The sequence below is a fragment of the Anser anser genome (genome assembly GCF_964211835.1).
Source record: "Anser anser genome assembly, chromosome: 3".
Classification (NCBI taxonomy): Eukaryota; Metazoa; Chordata; class Aves; order Anseriformes; family Anatidae; genus Anser; species Anser anser.
In genome coordinates, this window is record NC_139722.1 from 22,784,317 (window position 1) to 22,795,479 (window position 11,163).

At 35.8% G+C, this 11,163-nt stretch overlaps 1 long non-coding RNA gene across 1 annotated transcript; it reads right to left on the reverse strand.

Annotated features, from left to right (window-relative positions):
• Positions 1–378: 378 nt before the first annotated feature.
• LOC310896427 lies at positions 379–10,091 on the reverse strand. The gene is made up of 5 exons (XR_014581478.1): positions 8,264–10,091; positions 8,117–8,175; positions 6,470–6,620; positions 2,452–2,519; positions 379–1,480 (listed from the first exon to the last, which is right to left on the reverse strand). It is a non-coding gene; the product is annotated as an uncharacterized lncRNA (long non-coding RNA).
• Positions 10,092–11,163: the final 1,072 nt, after the last annotated feature.

Below are 11,163 nucleotides of genomic sequence, written 5' to 3' on the forward strand. Positions count from 1 at the left end.
TTCTACAACTTGCTGACTTTTGTTACTGTTACATAAGAACTGATAACAACAATTTTATGTCATGACCTCTTTGCACTCCATTGATACCTCTATGAACTCACCACAAGTCAGAATCAGCCAGAAACTCTGAGGGCAAGATATTGTCATAATATCTTCAATACAATAGCTTTCTGGAAACTCTAGCAAATAATGGAAATAACCAGACCACTGAGTCATCACTTCTAGATGTTTGCAGGATCCACATATAAATGATGGCAAGTGATGAAAACACAAACTTCTTAAATCTCTCCATATGGCTTCTAATTTTATATTTAAGGATGGTACTAGGAAATCACTCTCTTCAGCTAGTGAGCAAGCAATTTCTAGAACAGTGGGGTTTCTTCGATATTTCAGTATGTTGTTTACTCATCTCTCTGCTCAGTTTCATGAGAAAGTACAAAATTACTTTATGTCATCTGTTGCTAAAATCATATGAGGGGCATTATTGCTATTACTCCATATCCATAAGCATGTATTCACGTAGTATGTGGGTTTACTCTCACTCAAGTAATAGTCCGATTGTGTGGGAAGAGTGGAACAGAAAAAGCACACATGCATTACAGTGCTCCGTAAAATTTGAGTTTGCTTAATCCAAAGAAGTAAAGAGAAATGCTTTTCTATGATTGATGAGTTATAATAGCAAAATGCAGTGAATGGCAAATCAAGAAGCAGTGCTCCCTTCTCTACCAAAAAGGAAGGGAATACTGAAGACAAACAGTACTGATCAAGCTCAGCATATCTTTAACCAGAGGAGACACTGCTGGAGTGTTATCTCTCTCTGCTCTTCTATTTTTTTCTGTTCTTATAGGGGCAGTAGCTGCCATTTATACCTCTGTATTTTCATCAAATATGATGAAATATGATGCTTACATATGTCAGACGTGTTCTCTGTTCACCTTAAATTGCTGCTACTTAGCTCCCAATATTTCCTTTATTGACCAGTACTGTTCCACCCAGTGTTGGCAAAAACTTGTGCAACTTCACTGTGAAATGATTCTGGATACTTGGTTTCATGATGAACTTCTTGCATAGTTTGTTGCACCTAATTCAGAAGTTATCCAAATAGTTTGTTTTACCACTGCTCAAGACCCAGTCCCCACTTAATGTACAAGTATTCAAACCATTCTATGAAAATAGGTATTTTATTTTCTTGTAAGCCTGTGGCTCTTGGTGATTACTGCAGTATATTCATACAAAACCTGGTTAAGTAAAATATAAGTGTTTACACCTGGGGAATTTAGACAAAAAAATATAAAATGTAAGATGAACTCTAATTTTGGGTGTCTGATATTAAGTATCTAAGATAATTTTCCAAAGTATTTATTTGATATATTTAATCATAATTTCTATTATTTATCCATTCAATCATCTTGTAGGTAAGCAGCGATAAGATTATCACTTCAAGCCTCCAGAAAATGAAGCACTCAGTTTCTTGAGTATTCTGAAAAAAAAAAAAAAAAGGAAATAAAAACTTTCAGGCCAGTTCATACTAAGAATAATGAGATAATTATAAAAAAGTTCCCTATTTTAGTTCCAGTTTCTGAACTAATCTTCAATGCAGTCAAATCACATCTTTCCTAATGTTAGTCTGTCTATATTGCTTGTAAACCTTACCCATGTACTAGAGCATTCATGTCAGTCCTGAATACCAGAAACCATTAAAATTTTGGTTATAAATAAAGCATTTTTGCAATGCAGGTGGTTCCTTTGAGGAAGAGTCTACCAGATGGATAAGGAATTGAAAAGCTCTCTCTCTAATGCTCACATAACAAGTATTACCTTAAATCTTCCAGTGTCCACAATCTAGTGCTCACTTAGGTCGTGCTCTGGGAGACACTACTTATCTTACATTCAGAAACCCAGTTCACGATTTTGTTATACCTCTTTCTTTATCCAGGAACCAGCAGTTTAGGCACTAAAAATGCTTTTATTGAAAGGATACCTCTTGTAAATAAGTGGTCTGCTGATGAGAGAGAGACAGCTTGGTGTACAGGACAAGAGAGCGTGAAAAAGATTGTCAAAACCATTTTTCTCTCATTGTCTATGCATAGCAGCAAAATTAAAAGAACCAACTATTCTTAACAATATTACTTGTCATTTTTCCCCAATTCTAATTACAGAAAAAATCACTGACACAACAATAATTCCTAAAATTACTAATGTACTTCTGATACCTGATGTCACAGTACAACAAAAACAACTTTACATGCTTAATTCTTACCCTTATCAATGCTTTCCATTTGAATTTAATGATCATGCTTTAAAAAAGCCATTTCAGATATGCAAATATATGAAAACTTTATTGTTAGAATTTCAATGAGGTTTGAATACAAACCATAATCTGTCAAAAACAAAAGTTTTTAGAATTACAAGCAGATGTGAAAAGAATAAAATAGAAACTCATTTTCTTACCAGGACATTTTATATTGTTAAAAGTTTAGAATAAGCTATGTCTTGTCAAAATCAGGATGAAAAAAAACCTTTAAATATAAGCAAAACAAAAATCCAAGTTAAAATAAAAAAATGGTATTTTGTGCTTTGGAATAGTAGATAATCAGTACTTAAACATAAAAGTGAAATCTGCTAATCTAGGACTTCAGTCAAACAAACAAGATTTTATCATATGAAATTCTGATTTTCATAAAGTCTAAAAAGGGGAAAAAAGAGGAAAAAAAATATTCCTTTACTAAAATTTTAACTTACATGTATCTTTTCTATGCAGAATGTGCTAGATGTCAAATACATAATTATTACATTGAGATCATACCTAACAAACCTATGAAGCTACTTTAGTGTCCATTCCTAATAAAGATGTCAAATATGTTGCTCAACATTACATTGCTGAATGTTATAAACATCTTGCAAATGTTTATGTTTGTCCTAAAATGGTTCTGCAAAAATGAAATGTCAACAAATATTTTATGTATTAAAAAAAAGAGCATTCATATAGCAAGCATATTAAAAGCTAATAAGCAATCATATTAAAAGCTAATATTAAAGAGAATAAATGTACTTGAATCTTAAGTTCAAACAACACAAGTGAGAAACTAAACATGAATGATGCAATCTGTTTGAATCCTATTTTGGTTTATATATAAACACAAACAGCTACAGTATACTGAGTACAAGTACACAGGTCAGCTGTTCCTCTGTCCATAATGTCTGTGAATTTCATTCATCAAGAGATTATTATTTGTCAAGAATATGTCTTAAACTCACAGTAACGGAAATAACAGACTAAAATACCTAACTTTGGTATAACATCATATATAGATAACATTGTTAAGTGTTTAGTTAATTTTAAAAGCATATAAATAATGTGCCATCACTGCTATATTTTTACTTCTTTATTTTTAAAACCTAACTATTTTTGTTGACATTTAATTTTGTTAACTGTTTATCATAATCAAAATTATTATGGCATGTAATATCAAATTGAACAACACAAAACAACTCAGCTACCAAATATTCACTAGCTTTTCTAGCTAATTGCATTTACTTCTTTTTCTACATCTGCAACTATCTATTCTTTATTTTCCATCTTGATTTTTTGTGTGTGTTATTTGTTCTTACTGATTAATTACAGTTTAATTTCTCAAAAAGAAATTCAAATTGTTGGGAACAGCAAAGTCTACTTGGTAATTCCCATATATAAAAACATCTTCACCCCACATTTTTTCTTACATTCAAAATTACAAAGGAAGTCATGGATTTCTCTATAGATGCCTGATCTTCACAAACAAGGTCTAATCTGTATAGTGGGAGTTGGCATTCAGCTGTCATCCAGGGCAGCTATCTGTCTAACCTAAAATATAGCTAAGGGGAAAGACTAGATAGATTTTCTCTGTCTTATGAATTTTCTTACCAGAAAGAAAATTCTTTCTTACCAGAAAGTTTGTTCCAGGATTTTGGACCATTGACTTTCCAGTGCTGCACACATGCTGGTTTGCTCCCTTACCTTCCTCTAAAACTAAATCAATGTCTGACTGAATGAATATTTTGCTTTGCAATTCACTTCAGACATACTTTAATGGATATGTATTTGCTAGGTGTGGCACTTAGGGACAGTTCTGCAGCAATGTCCCAGTAAGACTTCTGTTTCCACATTCTACACCTCAGAAAAAGAAAAACATGCCCTCTGCAACCACTCACAAAGTATTTTTGTAATTTTTGATGTGAGATTATTAATTCTGATACTTTGAAATGGAAATTATACACACAGAGTTATGTCTCGAGATTAATAGAATAAAGCATTATTCTGCAGAAAAAAAAGTGTTATTCAGTGTAGATACAGGTAGTCTACTCCAAATAGTGCTTACTTTAAGTTGAAAGAATGTGTTAGGTTATGTTAATTGGTTTGGAGGTCAACATTCTCCCTTTTTGATACACAAAAACAGCATAGACAAAGCCAAACGTGTATAAACAGCAAAAAAGATGATATTACACAGCTCAGTGGTTTAATTTACTAATTATGACTGAATTATTAATATTATATTTCCTTTACTTTGAGTCAGACTAAGTATGCATGTGTTTCATGATCCAGAGTCTGTTTTGTAGCTAAGAACAACCTAATTTCACTTCACATTTCTTTCTGTTTTCTTTGTCTGGTTCCTAATCCAGACTCTTACCCGGTTTTGCTGTCCTACCTATTTCCGACATTTTACACAGGCATGATCTTCTATACAATCTATGATTAGATAAATTTGTCTATTTTTTCTAAGAAATTGCCTTCTGATTTCAGTACGATTAATAAAAAATTGCAAATAATAAAGTTCTAAAATTAAAATTAAGTCTAAAGTTTCTTTCTTAAAGTTTGGTCTGATTTTTCTAAGCTACTAAGGAATTTCTAAGGAATATTTAATCCTTCTCACTCACAAATTACTTTCTGTTCCTTTAATGCACAGTATCCTCCTTCATCCTCTGAAATATTAGACTTGTTCTATTAATTGATGCAATTGTACAAAATTATCTTGAAAGATAATGGTTTATATTCTCACGTACTGATTTGTTTGAACATATTTGTCTGTCTGTCAGGCTTCTTACATACTAAGTTTCTAATTTAAACAAACAGTAAAAGTACACAAAATGTCTAATCCAAAGTCAAAGAAGTCAATGGAAAGAATCCAATTGACTTCAGAGGTTTTTGGATAAAGCCATAGCTCATTATAGACATCTAATGTTTCATTGTCAATGCAAATCTTAATCAGACAAATTAAGATATTTATGCTTTAGTTTCAGTTGCAAGGCATAAGAGACAACTTAATGACATGGTGTTTAGGTTTGCAATGAGAAAAGTGTATCTAGCAACTTGAATTTTAATAACTGTCAGCTTAAATTAAACTGGCAATAAGCTTCAAAGAGGAAATCTATCTGCAGGATTGTTAAGGTGTGTTATAACTCAGTTTTAATTTCATACAGATAGTACTGTGACATTTCTCAAAGCTTTATGCAGATACATAAGCTCCATTAGCCTTTCTTCCACTGAAGCATTGGCTTGTATAACAAACAAAGAAATAACATTTCCCAGATATTAGAAAGGTGTTTTTGTGAAAGTTTCCTTCTCTTGAACTTTTAGCTGTATACAGGAAAGATTTAACAGACTTCAGTGGCACCAGAAATTCACATACCACTATTAGATCATTCTAAGACACTTCCTTTTAAAACTTATTCTAATTAATAGAAGATACAGGGAATAAACAGAGAATTCAAACATAACTTCCAATATACAGCATTGTTTACTCTTTAGTGTGTGAAGGCACATCTGAAGCAACTGAAACATGTCTGTCTGCTGAGTCTGCATGAAGAAAAATTGAAAGTACATAAATTTCTGCTAATATTGAGGCCATTGTTTTCTCCAAGTTTATTTACTATCTTAATTATCTAGAAAGCAGGATCAACACATTAGTTGAATGCCAATATTGACGCCATACTAATGAAATTTGCACAGGGTACTAAAACTGAGGAGAAAAAACAGGATAAATGGGTTTCCCAGGGAGGTTGTGGATGTCCCATCCCTGGAGGCGTTCAACGCCAGGCTGGATGCAGCTCTGGGTAGCCTGCTCTAGTGGTTGGCAAACCTGCCCAGAGCAGGAAGGTTGAAACTAGATGATCTTTAAGGTCCTTTTCAACACAGGCCATTCTATGATTCAATGATTCTATGTAGTTCACAGTTAGATCCTAAAAGATGTAGGTATGCAGCCAATTAGACACAGGATATATCATAGATAGAAATCTAGAGATAGGTAGAGCTTTACCTATCACAGAAACACTTTATACATCATAGAATCATAGAACTGAAGCTTAAAGGAACCTTCAATAGTCTAGATTCCCGTTCAAGCAGTATCCATAATGAAATCAGTCCATGCTGCTCAGGCAAGCAAGTCCAAGCAAATTGTAACAACCTCTAAGGACAGTGATTAAACAACCTCACCGGACAAGTTGTTCCAATGTCTGACTGTGAGATGATAAAGATTTTCCTGATGTCCAGTCCAAATCTCCTGTTTCAATTTATGCCTCGTCTCTCCTTACCATGCGCTGCTATGAGAAGCCTTTTCTGCATGGAGCAAATATTCCCTTGCAGCCTGTGGAAAAGACCATGGTGAAGCAGTATTTCCCCCTGCAGCCCATGAGGGACCATACTGGAGCAGATATTCACACTACGGCAGGTGGGTATGCCCTGAAGGAAGCTGCAACAGAGCCAAAGCATTGAACTGACCACTATCCACCATACCCCATCCCTTCTGTGTTGCTCAGGGCAGGAGGAGGTAGAAGAGTCAGGAATGAAGGAGTGAAGGTGAACCTAAGAAGAAGGGAAGGGTGGGAAGTTCTTTTAGGCTTGCCTTTTTTTCTCACTATCTTACTCTATTTTTAATTAGCAGTAAATTAAAATAATCTTCCTCGAGTCGAGTCTCATTTGCATGTGATGGTAACTGGTGAGCAATCTCCCTGTCCTTATCTGAGCCCATGAGCTTTTTCCTCTTTCTTTTCTCCCCCTTGCCCTGCTGGGATTGAGAAAGTGGCTGGGTGCAGTCTGGCAGCTAGCCAAGGTCAATAACACCATATTATCACAGAAGGCAACGACTTTACTATTTACTATTTATGAATTTACTATTGGTAAATCCATACTGATTGTTCTTGATCATCTTCCTCTCCTCCCTGTGCCCAGAAATACGTTCTAGTAGGACTCAGTCCAAGAGTTTCCCAGAGATCTTAGGATCCTAGGATGTACTAACAGAGAGAAGAAAAGAGGAAAGAAAAACCATTAAGATTAGAGAAAGAGGAGCTCATGATTAGGAAGCTAATGATTTGCAGATAATACATTTGACACAGATACAGTAGTGAAAGAGAAAAGTTATTTACTGTACTTGTAGTTAAGACTAACATTACTTGTTCACCCTACAAATACCGTTAATTAACCATCAATGCATCTCTAATTTTACAAATGTATTTCTAGAACATATATGAAATGAAATCACCTGTTGAAATGAAATGTCACCCAGTACAAGCACTTATAAATTCTAGCAACTGTTATTTTAAGCTTTCTGAGATCTCATCAGGTAGTGTCACACCACAACACAGAGTAAAGCATAAATTTTCTTATTTTCACACCAGCAAAACAACTGATTGTAATGTGCTATGAGTTTGTAGAATTCAACATGTTCTAAAAATCCATCAAATTGAAAAGTCCTTGTTCATTTGGATACTCCAACTATATTAGATCCCATGACGCTTTGTAAAACTTCCACTTTACCTATGATATCAGAAAGGTAAGGTTTGAATGTGTATACCATATCCCTGCTTGTAAATCTGTTCTTAGGCACCAGAAGAAATGACTTAAGTATGCAGACAGCTATGTCACAGGTGACCAACAAATACAGAAGTACTTTTTTTTTTTTTTAAATTTCATGTAGTTACTTGAATAAATTCAAAAGAATAAATTAAAGGTTTTTCTCATGTTTATTCTTAACAGTAACAGTCTTTGAAAAGAAAGAGTTCAGGACATATTCCTTAAGAAGAATCGCAAACAGACATTCAGTTGTTAATGAAAGATGAAAAGGCCCCCAAAATGTAATCTTACCTGCATGTTAAAAGGGCAAAATGACATTGTCTGAGCCTAATACTTTCCTTATCTATTTTCTGACCACGTAAAGAGAAGGAAAATGCAGTAAATTTCAAGTGTTCTGTTATTTTTCCACCTAAGTTTTTTGGTAATGGTATGGCTTACAGCCTCGGTAGCTCAGCTGTCCACAAATCCAGAAGCCTAATAAAATCAAAGCATTTGTACGAATAAGGACTAGTTTTGTGGTTTTACTTGGGTGGGCAGCAGAGCTCCACCACAACCGCTCTCTCACTCCCCCTCCTCAAAGGGAAAGGGGGAGAAAATCTGAGGAAAAGGGTTCAATGGTTGAGATAAAGACAGGGAGATCACTCAACAATTATAATCACAGGCAAAACAGACTCAGCATAGGGAAATTATCAGAATTTGTTACCTATTACTAACAAGCTAGAGCAGTGAGAAACAAACAAAAAAAAAAGCAAACTAAAAACACCTGACTCCCAAGCCACCCTCTTCCACCTCCTCCCCCCAGGCAACACAAGGGAACAGGGAATGGGGGCACGCTTCGTCAGGAGCAAACTGCTCCAGCACGGGTCCCCCACATGTGGGCGGCAGCTCCCCCCAGACCCCCTGCTCCTGCGTGGGCTCCTCTCCACGGGCTGCAGCTCCGGCCCGGGGCCTGCTCCTGCGGGGGCTCTCCATGGGCCGCAGCCTCCTCCAGGCCACATCCACCTGCTCCAGCGGGGGCTCCTCCACGGGCTGCAGCGTGGAGATCTGCTCCGTGTGGGACCCATGGGCTGCAGGGGGACAGCCTGCTCCACCAGGGGCCTCTCCACAGGCCGCAGGGGAACTGCTGCTGCGTGCCTGGAGCACCTCCTGCCCTCCTGCTGCACTGACCTTGGGGGCTGCAGGGCTGGTTCTCACTCCTCACTCTCCCAGCTGCTGTTGTGCAGCAATTTTTTTTTCCCTTCCTTCAATCTGCTCTCCCAGAGGCCCACCCAGCATTGCTCCCTGGCTTGGCTCTGGCCAGTGGTGGGTCCCATGTGGAGCTGTGTGGAGCTGGCTCTGGTCTGACATGGGGCAGCTGCTGGCTCTGAGGCCACCCCTGCAGCCCGCCCACTCCAAAAACCTTGACACATAAACCCAATACAGTTGGCGGGAACTCCTTATCTCAGTATTCCTCTATTTATGGAGACTAGCCAATTAAATTGTACAATGTTAGGAAGGGAGAGACTTGGGGGTTGCTAGAGCGTCAGTTCTTTCAAATTAGTCCCTACCATTAGTAATACTGAGCAATCCTGCAGGTATGATTTTCAGTATGGGCTTTTTGCACATTGCAGTATCATCTTGGGATCTAAATTCCTTTGCTGCTGTCAGAAACCTATCTCCCTTGCTGACTCTCTTCTCACTCCAACACTCACATGAAAGTTGCTTCTGCAGAAGCTTTCTTCTTGAAATATCTTGATTTTGAGTGTGAGCAATTTGATCATAGGTCTCTCTTGTGTTCCCCTGTTCTGTTTTGTTCTTTGCAGTGGATAACACAGGCCAAGAACAAAAATATTATGTTCTTTCATGTATTTTTTAGAACATTTCAAAAAGTGCACATTTCACAGAAATGGGAGCATATTTCAATGATTTAAAATAAATAATTAAACAAATAAGATAACCTTTGTTCTCAAGAAAGAGTTTATATTTTTAAACTTCCCTCCAAAAAAGGAAAGAAACTTATAACTTAAAGGCATGATGGAGAACATTTTTGAGGTTTTCTTAAGGTTTGTATTCAAAAGGAAATAAAAAACAAAAACAAAGCATACAAGCCAGAAGTATATATACAAAGAAAAAAAAATGGATAAGAAGGAGATGAACAAATGTTAACCTTGCTAAAGCCCAAGACAGAACAAATTAGGAACAGTTTCTCAGAGGCTGCTGAACATCCTTTAAGAACCCGCAGAACTGAAGCACCTGTAAGGGTTATAAGACACTTTGCCTTTCTTTATAAGAGCCTATTAGACTGACCCTTCCTTCTAACTGGGCTCTGAGAACTTTTCTGCAATATTTTTTCAAGAGAACACTAGCTGTTTCAGAGAAACAGTTTTGAAGGCAAGATGGCTTAGGCAAATAGGATAAAGAGGAAATAAATTGGGAAACCTCTAAATATATTTCATTAACTGCAGAAATGATGAACTTAGTAAAGATGAAAGATTAGGAAATATTCAAATTAAAAGGCTAAGAAAGCTATGAAAATCTATTCAGATTTTCTGTTAAATAAATAGTTTATAACATTCTGTTTCTATAGACCCTACTGATACATTTAATAGAATAAGTTAAAAAAATCTTTTCAAATAATTCTACCAGAAAAATGTATTTTTTAAACACAGATATGTTGAAAATAGAAAATTAACTGGTCTTGAGACAATATTAAATGATATTTGATTATGACTTTACCTTGAAAATTTAAACAAAATCAAAGAGCAATTAATTTGAGAAGAATTAGTAGACTATTACCTCTAGATTTGTTTAAAAATATAAAATATTTTTCTCCCCGTGGTCTAACTTTGGGAACCCTAAAACAAGTATGCACTTGTGGCATATGTTCAGTAAATCTAATCTAAAGTTCTGTCTTAATGAGTCAAAGGCATTATCTATTAATTTTCAAAGGGTATATTAACCTAGTTAATGATCCCACGTTTGATAAATGTTATTAGACATCAAGTTCTCTGTTTGCTAAGATAGACTCAGTAACTTCCCTTCCCTTCCCTTCCCTTCCCTTCCCTTCCCTTCCCTTCCCTTCCCTTCCCTTCCCTTCCCTTCCCTTCCCACCACTCCATTCCTACCTTATTCAGAGGTAATTTAACAAAGGACTCTAGTCCCAATTCTGTAGAAAAAGTAGACTATTTTTATTTATTTTATTTTATTTTATTTTTATTTTTCTAATTCTTTCATATGTGGAAGTATGTCAGAATAATTTAAAAATCCAAAACCCAGTGCTACAATTGTCATGTGAGAATCAAATATAATAATAATAAAAAATGTGGAGATGAGGAGGAGAAGGGATATATAAACATGTT